The sequence below is a fragment of the Amphibalanus amphitrite genome, unplaced genomic scaffold, assembly GCF_019059575.1.
Source record: "Amphibalanus amphitrite isolate SeventyFive unplaced genomic scaffold, NRLGWU_Aamphi_draft 000323F_arrow, whole genome shotgun sequence".
In the NCBI taxonomy this organism is placed as follows: domain Eukaryota; kingdom Metazoa; phylum Arthropoda; class Thecostraca; order Balanomorpha; family Balanidae; genus Amphibalanus; species Amphibalanus amphitrite.
In genome coordinates, this window is record NW_024881818.1 from 319,888 (window position 1) to 336,406 (window position 16,519).

Below are 16,519 nucleotides of genomic sequence, written 5' to 3' on the forward strand. Positions count from 1 at the left end.
CAGCATGACATGCGTCTGGCGACTGGCACTAAGCACTTTTAAGCCCGGAGAAGGGTGAGGGCTGGAGTGCCGTCCGCCACCCGGTCTCTGGTGCCGAGGAGAGACGCGGCACTCAGGATGACTGGGCGGTTCGGGAGACATCTGCCCCTATTCAGACAGAGGCAGTCGACCGTGGACGGAGGGTGCCTCCGCGGCGGCGGGACTGGTGTGCGTCCGCTTCAGAACAGTACGTCGGTATAACTTGGGTACCTTCAGCAGGGAAACAGGACTTAGAGAGAATACGATATACAGAAGGCATGCTCATATGCATATTTAGTGGGTAATTGCCTTGTCAAAGGTCAGCTCTGAGTTTGGATTCTCAAAATGGTCCAATTCTTCATGTAACAGCCTTCACTCGGCAGAATGTGTTGCAAAGATCCTGAACTTTCCCCTCAAACCAGAGTATTACGTATAGACGGTAAGATTTAGAGTCCAATGTCTACATAGCCGATGAGGTCTCCAACCGAACTGTTCACCGCCAAGTGACATTTAGGTACTGCGCCGTTTTCAACAGAAACGAATCGCGAGCGCCGAGCCGGCTCAAGTCTGACTCCGGAATCAGCTCGCGAATTGGGCATTCTCCTCACAGAAGTAATGGGGCAGGCTTTTTTCAGAAACATTCCTAAAAGGTCACGCACGTTTCCATTTCACTCATACAAGGCTCAAAATCTGGAAGTGGGCGGGTTAAATTACATAACCGTCGTCTGCCATGTCTTGTCAGTGTTTTTGTCTGCCATGTTTGTCAGTGAAAACGTTGAACATTCTCCGGCCGGTGTAATTTGTCCGTTTGATGAGGGCGCCGTTCCGCAGATGGTATCTCGGTGCGTTCTCTGTTTCTCGACGTCCGGCGCCGAAAACGACCATCAATCACAGCATTTCACAACGGCGCATAAGCGCGCCCCATGACATTGGCGAGATGAATGCTGGTGGGCGAGCCACCGCCGGCGGATACATACAGACGGATGTGGGCGGAAGGGATAGGGAAGGGATATAGCAAGGGATAGATAGGATAGGGATAGTCGATATACCACTGATCCACTGATCGCCATCCACTGATCATTTGACAATATTCTGCATCAGCTGACATAAACTGGTCAACCTTAAATTTGAATCGAGGCCCTATAAAACAACTTATCGACGAAATATTTGAAGAACACGTGGCAGAATCGTTCCAGACAACGTATGAGGCTGGACAGCTTATTTGCACTCCGTAAATACCGTAGTAGTTATCGAGTCAAAAGAACTCCGTGATACGAAAGGTTTGTGATCATTTACAGATTAGGTACTCGCAGAAGCGAAGCAGCAAAGTGATTTCAATCAGCATCCTCAACAAATTTCGAAGAATCTAATCATCGTGTATTTAGCACAGGTAGCTCAAACAATCGTCAAGCATGCATTATCTCATCAATGTGGGAACACGACTCTACAGAATAGCATTACGATAATTTGCAAGTCAATTACGCCACCCGTCGCCTTCCAACGTCTTATCCATCGCACGGACACATCTGTAAGCACACACAGCGATTGAAGCGTCGCTAACTCCCTTGTAAGCGCCACTGCGCCCCGCTGTAAGCCGTGTGTGGCCTCCAGTGCTGCGCTCCGGCGCTATAATTAGTTAGTTGATCGGTCGGTGTATTTTCGGCAGGGTGCACCGTCCGCGACAGAGCCAACACCTGCTTCCTGTCAGTCACAGTCGTCCAACCGTCCTCGAGGAGCGGAGAAAGTCTTACCGATGACCAATGTCATACCTGGCCACAGCGATAGGTACTGAGAACATTGCACCGCGAGGTATGATGACGGATTGCGTGCGGTAAGCCTGATGAACAGCCGAATAAAAGAAAAACTGCAGTTTCATTGCGGTAACGAGGTGCAATGAGCACAAACGATTCGATTCGTGGGGTCATATTACCAGGAAATGGCGAGGTGCAGGTCGTGGACAAAGCTCACTCACCGCCTAAAGGTTAATCAAGCACAACATACAAATAAATAATGCAGCACAAAATCCCAAAGCATTATCGCCCTCGCTCCCCAATCGAATAAAATATCTTCCCAGCGATATCACCCTCTCCGCGGGGACGATTCGCGCTGTGACCCGTACGGTGACCTTCTGTCAGACCCCGTTCTCCGGTCAGGGGCTCATGTCGACTCTGCATAGCATCTGACAGCGGCTCACTCATTGTCCATCACGGCTGCAAACGACTCGCTCACGAACTGGAGTCGTGACTGCCGGCCGCGCCGACCCCACGTGACCGAGCCCGCGGGCGGTCCGGCCGGCTGACCAGTGCAGTGGTCGACCGGGCACTGACCCCTGCTACACCCCCCCAGCGGCGTATTTAGAAAATCGCGAAGGGGGGGCCAAGGGTTTGGAGGGCGCCACCTCACCCAAGGAGGGCGCCATACGGTCGCGAGATAAAAAATCGCTCAGTGGGGGTTGGGGGGTTGGGAGGCGTTTTTTACCATGCCACCAGTTTTTTTTGCGTAACCTCGTATAGGTCGTGCTGCATTGATTTTGCATCGTGTGTATTCTTTATACTCCAGGTCACAAAAGGTCAAGTGTTCTTGAAATGCTGCGCCGAAGGCGCGCGAAATTTTTGAAAACAACCTTTTCCTCCGCTTTTTAGGCACGCCTTTTATACGATCACTGTTCAAAGCTCCTCTCGCTCTTTTACCAAATTTGAAGGTGTAAAAAATACCTAAGGTTTGGTCGGGCCGCTGCCACACAAACTGTACAGAAAGCTTGGCTCATGGGTGTCGATGTATAAAAGCTTATTGGCGGTGGCATATCTACGCACCAGATCACCGTATCGGATTGATACCGGAGCGCGAGATGCGTAAACATCATCCAAATTACCTCAGACCAGCCTTCATAGCCTTCTCACAGATGCATACAGTGTACCCACATAACCAGTTTCAATCACCGAAACTTCAGATGCCTGCTGTTGCGGCCGAACCTGTTGACAATACTTAATCGTAATCCATATAGATGCCATGATGCACGTAAAGTAGGATCAATCCGTTAAGACCAAAGACGTGTTTTATGCATCGTAGAGCGTAGATAGTTTTGGTAGGTATAGATACTTCATTCATTGTGCTGAATGCACGTTCATTTGTGGCAGTTTTCACAGGCAAGACATCAACTATGTGCAATAGAACGACTAAGTTGAAAAACATGCCAAAGGAGTAAATAAATGATAGGAGGGCAGCGATCAACGGATGTTGCCAATAGGTAGAAGGGCTGCGATCCACAGGAGGGCACTAATAGGTAGAAGAGCCCCGATCAACATCCCGAGTTTCGACAGTAGGGCACCGATAGGTAGGAAGTTGGCGAGCAGCAGGAGGGCGCCAATGGATAGAAGGGCAGCGATCAACAGGAGGGCACCAATAGATAGGAGGGCGCCGATCAACAATCAACAGGAGGGCGCCACCAGGTAAGAGGGTGGCGAGGAACAGGAGAGCACCAATAGGAGGGTGGCGATCAACAAGAGGTCGCCAATAGGTGGGAGGGCGGTCATCAACTGGAAGTCGCCAATGAGCGGAAGGGTGACGATTAAAATGGGGGTGGCAATGGTGAGGAGGGCGCCTTTGCTCAAGAGGATGACACGAACAGGAGGGCGTCTGTGCGGAGGGCGCTGGTCAACAGGAAGGTGCCAGTGGATAGGAGGGCGGTGATCAACAGGAGGGTGCCAGTGGTTAGGAGGGCGGCGATCTACACGAGGGCGCCAATAGGAGAAGGGCCCCGATTAACATTCAACAGGAAGGACTAGGGAACCAATAGGTAGGAGGGCGGCACTGAACAAGAGGGTGCCAAAAGGGAGAAAGGCGGCCTTCAAAATTTCACATGATGGCTCAATAGGTAGGAGAGCGCCAATAATTATGAGGACGCCGATCAGCAGAAGGGCGGCAATGTGTAGCAGGGTGGCGACCTACAGGAGGGCGCCTTCGGGTGAGAGGGCGCTTATTTACAGGACAGCGGCTTACATAGGCGACCACCGTTACGCTTAGAGAGCTACAGCCTACAAATGTGGTTGGAGGGCGCCCGAGGGAGCCCTCCAACCGTATTTGGAGGGCGTATTTGGAATGGGCGTCCTCCGAGGGCGCCCTCCATCCGTATTTTCCCTGTAAACACATTCGCGATTGGAGGGCGCCCTCCAGTCGCGATTGTTTTTCGATTCGATTATATCACAATTGCATTTGCGATTGGAGGGCGCCTTCGGCGCCCTCCAATCGCAAAGGGCGCCTTCGGCGCCCAAGGGGGGGGCCATGGCCCAGTGGCCCCCCCCCTGCCTACGCCCCTGCACCCCCCTCCCGAGCACCCCCCCCCCCCCGCTGCAGCGGCGTGCCGCTCTCACAGGAGGGAGGGGGTCGGAGAGGAGTGGGTGATCTATGAACGTTTACTCGGTGCCGTTTCTCCACTTCCTGATGCTCGATGGAGATTCCATCTTAAATTTAATTATTTTTAGTTCACCATATCGCAATTTAACTTTGTCATCGAGCTTGTCTGTGTCGAGATAGCGAGATCAAAGATCCAAAAAGTGTTGTTCATAGTTGCACAAATGTCCGATGATAGCACTTGACTGACATCTGAGGCCATTCTGAGTACTACCAGCGAGTTTCCAAATTTGTAAACCGGTTTGACGACAAAAGCTGAAACATCTGCAATACCACCGTACCGCTTCGACATTTTTTTCCCAGTGACCACACTTTGTACGATCAGGGTATTGAGGAATTGCTCTTAACGAGCAGCTGCGCTCAGAGATCGGTGAAGGGTAGCTTCTGCGTGTGACGGGTTATGTAAAAGATCGTGACAGCCACGCGACTGGCAAATGACAGTCGACACACAGGTGTCATTCTGATAGATGTGTCGTTAAGTCATCTGCCTTTGGCATTGTCATTTGTCCTGGCGAGGAAATTTGAGTCACTGACAAACTCAGGTGATATACCTAATGCAAGATGGAAATAATTTCATTTCAAAATGTTCGTGACGGAAAGCATTTAAGGCAATTTTGATGACATGAAAAGTGACGCAACGATGTTTACAGCGATGTCGCAAAATGCCGGGAATAATGGCCATGTATAGCGTCTTGGCGAATGTCTAAGCGATGCATTTATCCATCCCAAGCGGAAGACAACAGCCATGGGTGAACTCGTACAAGTCACACGACAAACCTGTTCTCTGCAGCGCTCGACAGTGTTATGGCTCTTAAAGCCAGCAAATCCTATTCATTGCGTCATGCATCGTCGCCTCCAGTGCAACCCGGCGACTCAGCGAATGAGCTCAGCCGTCAGTCGACAGGACAGATGCTGACTGCCGCAGTCACTCAGTCAGGCCTCAGTCCAAGCGTTAAAGGCAGTGGTCAGTCGGCAGAGCAGATGTTGACTGCCCTAGTCAGTCTTCAGGGCAGGTGACGGACGACCTGCTTTGTCCTCAGAGTAGGCTTTGGATGTCAATCGGTAGTCAGGAAATGTTGGCTGTCTCAGTAAGTTGTCAGGAATTCAGAACCCTGTGGTGTTTACTGCCTCAGTGAGCGCTATAACAGACTTGTTGATTGTTGGATGCTGGTTGGAGGCCATTTGAGAGTGTCCCCTGTTGCTGTCTTGGGAACGTAGTGAAAATAAACCTGCATGTCAAAGCTGCTCAGCAATTCTTACTCTGAGTTCAAACGTGACTGCATGGCCAACACTGGCTTGATGCCAATCGGCTGCACGACTATCAACCAAATCGTTCTGACCTCACCTTCCCATATCATCAGTGATCGTCGTGAGTGACGTGCCTGCAAACCAAGTCAACGCTGCCTGCCAGATACCGGAGATGCGACTGCAGTCGAGGGACATCTCCACTGAACAACTCATCGCTATGCAGCGTGGAAGATCGGCTGCAAATCTTCTCTGCTGAATATGGTAGCATGCTGTATCGCATGGGTGACTCGCTTCTGCCAGTTTGGCGTCCTCGCGCAGTAAAAATACGGAACTGAGGTCCCACTTGACGTGCAGCAGATTCGAATGTTGACGTTCAGTACTCGATCATGTCACGATCCTGCACTGTGTTGCACTAGCTGGACATGTTGTTTAACTGCAAAAAATGCAGCCGAAAAAAAACCTCCAGCTGTCGTAAGAACTAGTTTGCTTGTTTTATTATTCTGATTTGTGGCACAGAATCAGACATCCTCTGCTCTGAAGTGAGTAGGCCTTTGACAGGTGGGTCACTATCAGATTGTCGCAAAGTAAATTCCTGGCCGCTTTCGACCAATCGGCCGCAGGAGTGGTAAATACCTACATATCTGTCCATCGCTAAAAATAAGTTTCATAACAGTGGCTCATCTTATCAAATCTCAAAGGATAATAACAAAAATATACAAGCATGGTAAGCCTGCAGCAGGGGCGGATCCAGGAAAACTCCAAGGGGAGGGTCATGAATCGAAGTGGTGCCCCTACCTATACCCAAAATTAAAAACTCAACGGATTTCGTCCACTTCATTTTGGTGGTGCCCCCATTTTCAGTTTTTTTTTATTTTTATTTTTTATTTTTAGTCAGTATCTTAACTCTTAGCCACAACCACATTTACCAATTGTAAGCAAGTATATATGAATGTGCTATGTGTATATGTATATGTTGTGGACGCTGAGTAGTGAGTACTTACCAGGAACGTTATCAGGTAAGCAAATCGTTGTCAGTCCGACGAACTTGACACTGGCGTCTAAAGGGTCTGTCCTTGACACTTCAGGCTTGTCAGGGGCACCAAAGTCCTTCCAGGGACACCACAAATCTGTCAGGGGCACCTATGGCCTTGTAGGGGCGCCACAGGCCCGCCAGGAAGCAGGGGCACCACAGGCCTAGCAAGGACACTACAGGCCTGTCAGGGGCACAATGGGCCTGCTGGGCCCATGAGCACCCCTAGGGGCAGGGGCACCACAGTCCTTCCAGGGGCACCGCAGGCCTGTGAGGGGCACCAGCGGCCTAGCAGGGGCACCACTGGTCCATCAAGGGCACCACGAGCCTGTCATAGCCAGGCATCTCGGGCTTGTCAAGGCCCAGGGGCACCACAGGTCTGTGAGGGGCACCAGCGACCTAGCAGGGGCACCAGTCAACACAGGTCTGCCAGGGGCGCCACAGACCTGCCAGGGGCACCACAGACCTGCCAGGGGCACCAGAGGGCTGCCAGGGGCACCACCGGCCTTGCAGGGGCACCTTGGGCCTGTCAGGGGCACCACGGGCCTGCCGAGGGGCACTTCAGACTTTTCAGGGGCACCAGTCCTCTCCGGGCGCAGGGGCACCAGAGGCCTGCCAGGGGCACCAGCGGCCTAGCAAGGGCACCAGAGGCCTGCCAGGGGCACCACAGGCCTAACAAGGGCACCACGGGCCTGTCAGGGGCACCTCAGGTTTGTCAGGGCCCAGGGACACCACAGTCCTTCCAAGGGCACCGCAAGCCTGTCAGGGGCACCAGAGGCCTGCCAGGGGCACCACAGGCCTAGCAAGGGCACCACTGGCCTGTCAGGGGCACCTCAGGCTTGTCAGGGCCCAGGGGCACCACAGTCCTTCCAGGGGCATTACAAGCCTGTCAGGGGCACCAGAGGCCTAGCAAGGGCACCACAGGCCTGCCATGGACACCACAGGCCTGCCAGGGGCACCACCGGCCTTGCAGGGGCGCCTCAGGCCTGTCAGGGGCACCACGTGCCTGCCGGGGACACTTCAGGCTTGTCAGGGGCGTTACAGTCCTGTCAGGGCCCAGGGGCACCAGGCCCGTGGTGTCCCTGCTAGGCCTGTGGTGCCCCTGGCGGTCCTGTGGTGCCCCTGTCAGGACTGTGATACCCCTGATAGGCCGGTGGTGCCCCTGGCAGGTCTTTGGCCCCCCGGGCCTCAAGGGGGGGGCCATGACCCATGTGACCCCCCCCTTGGATCCGCCCCTGGCCTGCAGTCTGCACTCACCAAAGTCACTCATCGTCACCGAGGCATTCAAAGTCCCGTCCATGTGTCAATCCGACACACAAACCTCTCCTTTCGGCCTCTGCAGTCTTCCGCTGCACAATCGCCTCGCTCGGTGCAGTTCCACATTATCCATCCAAAGTTTTGAAATCTGCCGTGTTTCATAATGAATTTTTCGGTGTGGTCCGGCAATGAGCAGCAATCTTGCCCGCCTTGCAGTGACCGCGATGTGAAGTAACTGGTCCATGAGGCGGAACAGTGCTACTGAGACTCATTAACTGACCAGTGACCGCCTCTGTTGATTATCATGTGGCCACCACGCATGCCGCTGACGAGATGACTACATACTTCACCTCGGGTGTGAATAAAGGTCAAGCTACACGGGACACTTTTTCGGTTTTTGATTTTTCGGTTTTTTCGCTTTTTCGGTTCGATTAATCGCTTTTCGCGTCGGTTTTTCGCTTTTTCGATTTATCGCTTCGTGACTTGAGTTTTTCGAGTTTCGCTGATTTTTGTTAAGTTGGAACGCGCTGTGCAACCGCCAGCTCTTTTTATTTTGTTTGCAACCAGTGCAATGCTTTGGTCGCAGTTTTGCCTAGGGGCTTTAGGGGTCTGTTTTGTTGTCTGTTTTAACAGATGGAAATTACTTAAACTAGATCTCGTCTGTTTTGTAGTAGTAAACTGGCTTGACTAAACTTCCAGCAGCTCAGCTACTAACCGGCGCCCCGCTGGGACTCCTGGATTTACACGCCCTGCTGGAAGGGGGAACACCCCTTCTAACTTGGCTCCTGAGCCACGTAGCGACACGCCGTAGGTGACACTTGAAAGAGCTAAAAAATAAGGAACAAACTGCTTCGGCCATTTTTAGGTCAGGTTTAGGCCAAAGGGCAGGTCACCAAAGGTCATCGAAGCTAAAATGTCGCCAATATCTATAGGTCAAACTTCGACAATTTTCGACAAATCGGTCCATAGCTCAGGAATGGATAGAGCTATAGCGCCGCGGAGAGGCGCAATCAAACGTTCTTTTAACGTTCTTTCGCTAGCATGACCTCAGATTTGACGTAAGGTCCACCGTTTATCCTGCAGGGGCATAAGCGTCCGATACGATTCTGCAAAAACAGTTTTTTTCCGCAATAACTTTTGACTCTAAACTTGCACGAGCTTTCCTTCACCAGAAACGTGTTTCTCTGGTCGAGACGCATCGAATGAACCTTAAGCTAACTGGACTGGTCTAGGTCATGACCTGGCCGGAAAGTTCGTGATGCATATCAGTCGATTTGTATCGTCCAGTGGAACACATCGAATGTGTTTTCATCGCTCTATAGTAGCATGCATTTATCGAAATTTATTACCGAAAATTGTGCATACTTTTCACGACCTGGTATGACCTCAGGGCATAACAAGGGGTCACGGGTGCCATATTCCGGTTCATTGTGTCATGTGTACCTACTTGCATAGGCGTAGGAACAGCTGGAACATTCTGGGTGCAGAAATACATCCAACCATCGCCCGTGGAGCGGGGGGGGGGGGTTAGGGAGCGGCACCGGGTGGGGGGCTCATTTCGATCTTCGAGGGGTGTACTGTACAACGTCGAAAGGGCATCGGAGCATTGTATTTTGAAGTTTTGATAATGTAATAATTCACGCAGTACAAGCGGCCTATTCGGGCCTGTTTTCAAGATACCGAGCTAAAACTTTCTAGAGTGGGTCATGTGTATGGGTTCTATCACATGTGTTCCGTTTTTATCACCTGAGTCCAAATATATATGTAATATATATATATATATATATATATATATATATATATATATATATATATATATATATATATATATATATATATATATATATATATATAATATACACATATATATGTTATGAAGACAAAGAAGCAAATGACTCGAAAGATGGGTAGAAGGGAAAATATCCTGAACTCATACTGCATGTGAAGTAGCGTTGATGCGAAAAGGGGATTTGCTTCAGATTATTGTGGGTGCAGAATGCACTGTCGGCACCTATTCGATAATTATTGTGGGTGCAGCTGCAGCTGCATCCACTGCACCCATGGTTCCTATACGCTTCTGTGTACTTGTAACCTGAGAGTGTTTAGAATGACGTTCGTTAAAAAACGCCTTTCAATTTTCAGTTTCTAGGCAATTGGGCGGGGGGGGGGGGGGGTCGCAAAATTGACGTGGCCTTGGGCTACCGATATCGAAATTATGTGATATACATTTTGTGCATACTGCTACTCTCTTGAATTGCTGAAAGTTCCAAAGCCATCCGTTACCTGGTGTAGCAATTATAAGCATTGGAACATTTGCTGAATTGGTCACACTGACCACCTCACCAGGTTACCTGACCTGGTGACCTGACCTTGAGAGACCTTGGTCCTTAAATTTTCATAGCATGTGTAAAAAAGGTGCTTGATAATGTGTGACAAAAAAAGTGGCGCGAAACGTCACCTTTTTTTAGATATTAGCGAAAATCTGCAAGTGGTGTTCTAACACCGCTCCCCTAGCAGGGCGCGGCTATGAAGCATGATGAACAGGTTTTACAAAAGATCATAAGATGAAATAAATACGTGCATATATCTCGCATAATTAACCGCTATTCAATCCTTTCACGTGGAAAATATGTGCATATCGACACTGAAATACTATTGAGCGATTACATTCCTTCCTTTCCATTAGGAGTACCGAAATATGAATCGTTGGAAACATGCATCAGTATCACCACATCGTCACGTGCTGAAGCCGAAAAACTGATTGTCGATCCAAACTTTTGGGTTGGACGAGTCGCTTCGCTTTTTCGCTTTTTCGATTTTTAGAGTCGCTTTTTCGCTTTTTAGAGTCGTTTTTTCGTTTTTTCGCGTCGCTTTTTCGAGTTGCTGATTTCGTTTTTTCGTTTTCGCTGCCGTGGAGCTACACCAATGTTATCAAGTGAAGCTGATCGTCTACTGAAGCCGAAAAAGCGAAAAAACGAAACGAAAAACCGAAAAAGTGTGCCGTGGAGCCTGTACTTAACAAACCGCCAGGAAGCTAACGCCCAGCGTCGTTAAAATGTCAGACGGACATTTACCTATTTGACCAGTTTCTGGTGGGGATATCTGACGTTGAATTATTTATCTCCAGTGCTGTTGTTGTTTAAAGGTGCGGGCTATTTATAACTTAAGTTTTACTCATGATTTATTTCGTCAGCGTTGTGTTCCCGATCGGGCCTCATGGGTCGCAACTCTGGTGAGGCCGTACTGGGGAGAGCCCCGCTGCGCACCCGGCTGACGGCTGAGTTTACAACATCGCGGAGAGGAAGGGCCGGCGGGTCGGCGGATGATGCGGATGGCGCCATGAAAGGACCAGCTAGCCTCCGGGGGCAGACGGTGCACGGCGGGCCGGCACGAGCTGAAGAGGCCGGGTAGGGCAAGGCCGTATAAGGGTAAGGGGCAGAGGATAGGGGTTATGGAATGATAGACGAGCAGCTTGCGGGACCAAGGTAGTATGCTGCTCAGTGAGACCGACACTGAACTGCGAGGAGGCATGTTCAGTGCGGACTTATCCATAGATTAGCGAGGTTGAACACAAGAAACAACAATACATGTCGCAGAGGATAACAACGCTTCCAACGCAGCCAGTGAAAATGCAGGGAGCGGTCGTGTCCAGTGCCTTGTTCGCGGGATTTAGGAAACACCTCATGTCCCGGTCACTGCCTATGGATTCAGACTTTGATAGGATCACCCGGGGAGGACTGAAGAGCTCTCCCGGATAGATGGGTCGGCGGTCGGCCGGAGCCCCAGGGGCCACTTTCTACCCGGGACAGGTTACCAAACTCCCTTCAGTCGAGCGCCCATGGGTCGAGGGAGTGCCGAAATTATAGACCAGCGCAGACCAGAGGCTGACAAGACTGGAAAATTACACTGCAAATGGGCATTGTCACGAGAAAATAAGCCATATGAAAGGAAAGACAAATGAAAGTTTTAACATATACGAGCATGAATGTGCTTGAAACTCACTGTTGGCCTTTGACTAGCACACCTTGATATTTCTGATTGCATGACTGATACCACGTCACGTGCTCACGGCACACGGCAGATACGATCATAATCGATACTGCGGCGAGGCATGATCATTAACTACGACCCGGAGAGCTCGTTTTGTTTAGATGAAGACGGCGCTAAGTAAAGGAATAATTATTCAAGGTGCAGTCTTTAGCCTCTTTGAAATGGCGCAGCAACAGACGTTACGTCTTATTTGTTTGTAATCCAGCACTACAAACTATGTCATCACGGAAGATACACCGTTTCCGATCATAGGAAAAAGTATCTCCCATCCAGTCATGCCTACACTTCTTTTGCTCAGCCTGCCATTACCAATTTCCCAACCCGTTGTTTCTCTCGGCGATGGGATCTCGACCCTGTGTCGCCGCTATTAGCATTCAAAACCCGTACGCTCGGTCGGAGATTAGGTCCTCCTCTGTTTCACGATTAGCTGTTGCGTGAACAATCATGTTTGCTCAACCGCGTTGATCACGGTTAAACGGCTGTGTGCGCGGGCCATAAGTGGAGGAACCGGAGCGGCTGGCCGGCCGGCGTCTCAGCTCCGCTGCGGTGTCGAGCCTCGCACCCCGCGGCGCTGCTGTGACGGAGCATCGCGCTCACTTTCACTGGAACAATCCGGCCGACCGACAGCCAGCTCAGGGGCCACCCTGCGGGCGAGCTGCCAACTGCGCCGGTCGGCTGACCGAGCTGTCGCAGCTGTCGCCGACGGTAACTGTCGAACCCGTCCCTGAGTCGGTCGCCGGGTCGGCCGACGCACGCCGCGGCTCCAGTAGCTCAGCTCCAGCAGCTCCCCGCACTAAGCTGGCTCGGCGTGGCCGGGCCGCGATATAGTTCAGGAGGAGCATGCCTTTCTCCGCGCGTGGATCAGGCGGAGCCGGCGGCAGATCGACAGCACGTGACGGTCAGAGGGCCTCTTTGAGAGCCGGTCAGTGGAGCTGCGCATCACCAGCGGAACGACAGGCAGACAGGCTTCCTTGCAAGGCCGACCAGATGGGATGGCCAGGGCGGTCACCGCTCGTCGTGACCGGCACCGGCAGTCGATAGATACCGGTGGTCAGTGGTGCAAGACCGGCAGCCAAGAAAAACACAGGAGCGGTGGTTTAGACGGATTTATTGGGTCTTGTTTGTTCATCGAAAGAATGGCATCACTTGGTGGCGGTCTCCAAAGGTTGTGTAAATGATAGCATGACATCCTCAGAGATACCAATCGATGAAAGAAATAAATAAAAATGCGTTAATTGCTAAGTTCTAATGAATATGGACTAACTATGCTTCCAACTTCGACAGTGCATCGGAACAATAAAATGTTCCAAACTATATGCCGCCTCTACAGTGTGCCCAATTAGCCGACGTGCATTCCTGCATTTCGGATGATCAAACATCCAATTTAGAAAGTGTGCATGCAGCCTGTTGATAAATAATTTTAGCAAATCTGCAGATTATGTAATTGATTGCTGTCCGCCAATCATATGTCGCTTCACTCTCACTTCAATCCTGGCAGCCACCATGTGCAGTTCCGTGTGAGTTCAGGGTTCAAGGGGTTCAGTAATCAGCAAGACATGTTGACATGCCCGATGTAGGCACGTCAACTAATTGAACATCAATGTTTGGCGTCTGGCCTGACGGAGCCGTCATGTTGCGAAGATTAATGTCATCGACGGCGCCACCACGCCGCTTTCGGTGAACAATAAAAGTGTCAGTCGTTCCGTGAATTTGTGTAGAGGAAGGAGTGAGCAGGCAAGCTCTTTTGATACGGAGCCAAGAGCCTTGAGATTGAGGCTTTCTAATGCACAAAGTTCTATATTTGAGCCACTGATCTGGCAACTGTTTCCATGTGTGTAGGTCTTTAGTTAAAATTTATGCGAAAATGACGAACATTTTTCACATATGCAGCTTGTCCGAGTGTGACTATTTCGCTTTGTCCAGAGGTACCGTGTACTTGGAGCAGAGCTTGGAGAGTACCGCGGACAAACGAAACGGACCGTTCATTCCCGATACACCTGAGCGTCACCATTGACCGCCTTAGGTGGAGCTACCCGATCGTCCCGGCGATTTGGCACCTGAACACATCACGAGTTGAAGTGAAGGTGTTCTCGGTGAGCCCCCCTGCCAGGACCGCGTCCCACTGCGTCCCGACCGGCTTCCCAGGCCCACCTGAGCCTGCTGAGCAGGAAGCACCCGGACGCCGGAGAACGGATTGGCAGCGGCGCCGCGCCGTACCCCGAGTTGCGTCACAGGCTCCGTCTGACGGACCAATCAGCGGCCGCGCTGGCCTCATCGCGTAGTCGGGAGATGAATAAACCAATCAGCACACCGCGGCGATGGCCAGCTCTGAACAGTTGCCAAAGGATGTGACAATAGGCAGACAGCTTCGACCACTGGCGCTCTTCTTGTGGTCTTTGTGACCACAAGCGTATACCTATAAAAGGATTACATAGGTGCTACCCGGAGGCAGCCTCCTCTGAGACAGCATTGACATATAGTACCTACTGGACAAAGGGTTGTAAAATAAGCTTTCTCCAAGCGTTTTCTTAGTTACGAATTGACGTTGTAACCCTAGGCTGATAACAGTTGGGTATTGAAGCTCACCCAAAGGTTTGCAACTTCTTCATTCTTGCGGTTCCAATTAACATCGATGATATCCAATTAGCATAACATCGGAATGCGCAGCAGAGTCATTACATGATCCTGGATGAATTCCGCATTTTCGGAATGTCTTACAACATTGGCTGTTGCCGCACTGCCTCATTTTCAATAACAACTGCACATTTAACATTACCTCGTAGTTGCACGGAATACGGATTATCAAACCACCGGGGCCTGACAAATGACTTTGAAGTCACTCTAGGCGCCTACTTGCATGCATAACTGTGTTAATAAAGTCGTTGATAGTGACGTTTGAAACCACAACATCGAAGCAATATTGTTAATTTCTCATATTACTAGGCTACTTATTCAAAATATGTGTTGTGTTTATGTTAGCCCAGTCCATCATATTCATAAATGAGATGTGGTTGACAGCTATAGCGGATAATGTGTTTTGTGGTCCTATAGGTACTGGTGGTTATGAAGGCCTTGTTGTTATACGGGAATGCACGCTATCTGTTGCAGAACTGAAAAATGCAATAAAGTAATCGCACTGCTTCGTCATTGCAGCTTAGAAGCTTTAATTATGCAGGCTTGGCTGCATAATAATATTTCATCTACGACGTAGTCACAATATTTTATGGTGTTGCTATACCTATACGGATAAATTGTTGAATTCGCAAGGCTAACCTTGAGTATCATGTAACATATATCATTCAGCATGCACTAAAGAGCAAACGGCAATACCGTTAAAGACATTCCCGTAGTTCTAGCACGCAATCTAACAAGAACCACAATGGATTGGCGAAACAAAAACTATACAAGCTGCCAGAAGCAATGCAACCCTTTAAACGTTTATTATGGTTAGCTAGTCTATCAAACATCGCCAAAAATAGCGCAATCGTTCAAGAAAAAGTCGAAACTTTCGCGTCAAGAAGATGTAGAATTTAGCAGCATCACCGTTGCGTGACGTTCCTGTCAACTTTCAGCTTCGTGGATGGCATCATGCAGGTGGCGACTTCCTATAAAGTGCATGTTTTTGTTTACGTGTTTTGTTGCTCCGTCAGAAAAAAACGCATTGTGCCAAATTGGTAAGATGCGATGCGATGTAATGGGTAGCCCCAAATGGTAAATAAGCGAGAATGCTGGTCTTTTGAGCCACTGGTGTGTTTGTGGGAGGGGAGGGGGGGGGGGGGGTGCAATGCCAGTGGTAAGTATATAAAAGAAGCAAAAAGTCTTAACGAGCTTTTTACATGTTATCTAGTATCACAGCAATTCCATCAATTCATTGCATTGAAATTCGGCCATTTACCCTTTTATTACACAACGGAGAAAGATAATTAACTTTGAATAACAAGCATCTAATGCGCATAATAAACATTAGTTTGGCGTAAGAGAACAGTTCTGCCAATCACTGTTCAGCCCTTTTTAGTGACTATTCCGCCTTTATTCTGCTATCTCAACGTCAACATATTTAAATTGTTCGCCTTTATGGGACCCGCTAAATATGACAAATCACCCCAATTCGTCAAGAGTGACAGCCATCACCGATAAAAGGACATGTCACTCTTGCGATAGGCTTCGAACATTACGCAATCTGACAAATGACAAATAACCCCGTAAGATGACGTCGACCACCCCGCGCTGCTGGATCGGGCCCGAGCCTCTCCGATCTGGCGCCGCTCTCCGACAGGTCCGCCGTCAGCCGACAGAGTGACGCTCGCGACGGGAAGCGTCGTCTTATGTCCGCCAGAGGCCGTGACGGCCGGGGTCGGAGGGGGCGGGCGGAGTGTGGTAGTCACGGGACATGAGCCATCCAGTGAGCTCTGTGCACCAGGCGAAACGCGCCAAGTGCAAGTCACGAGAGCGGTATCAGCAGGGATTTGAGGCCTGCATATGAAACAATATACTATTTGAGCAAAC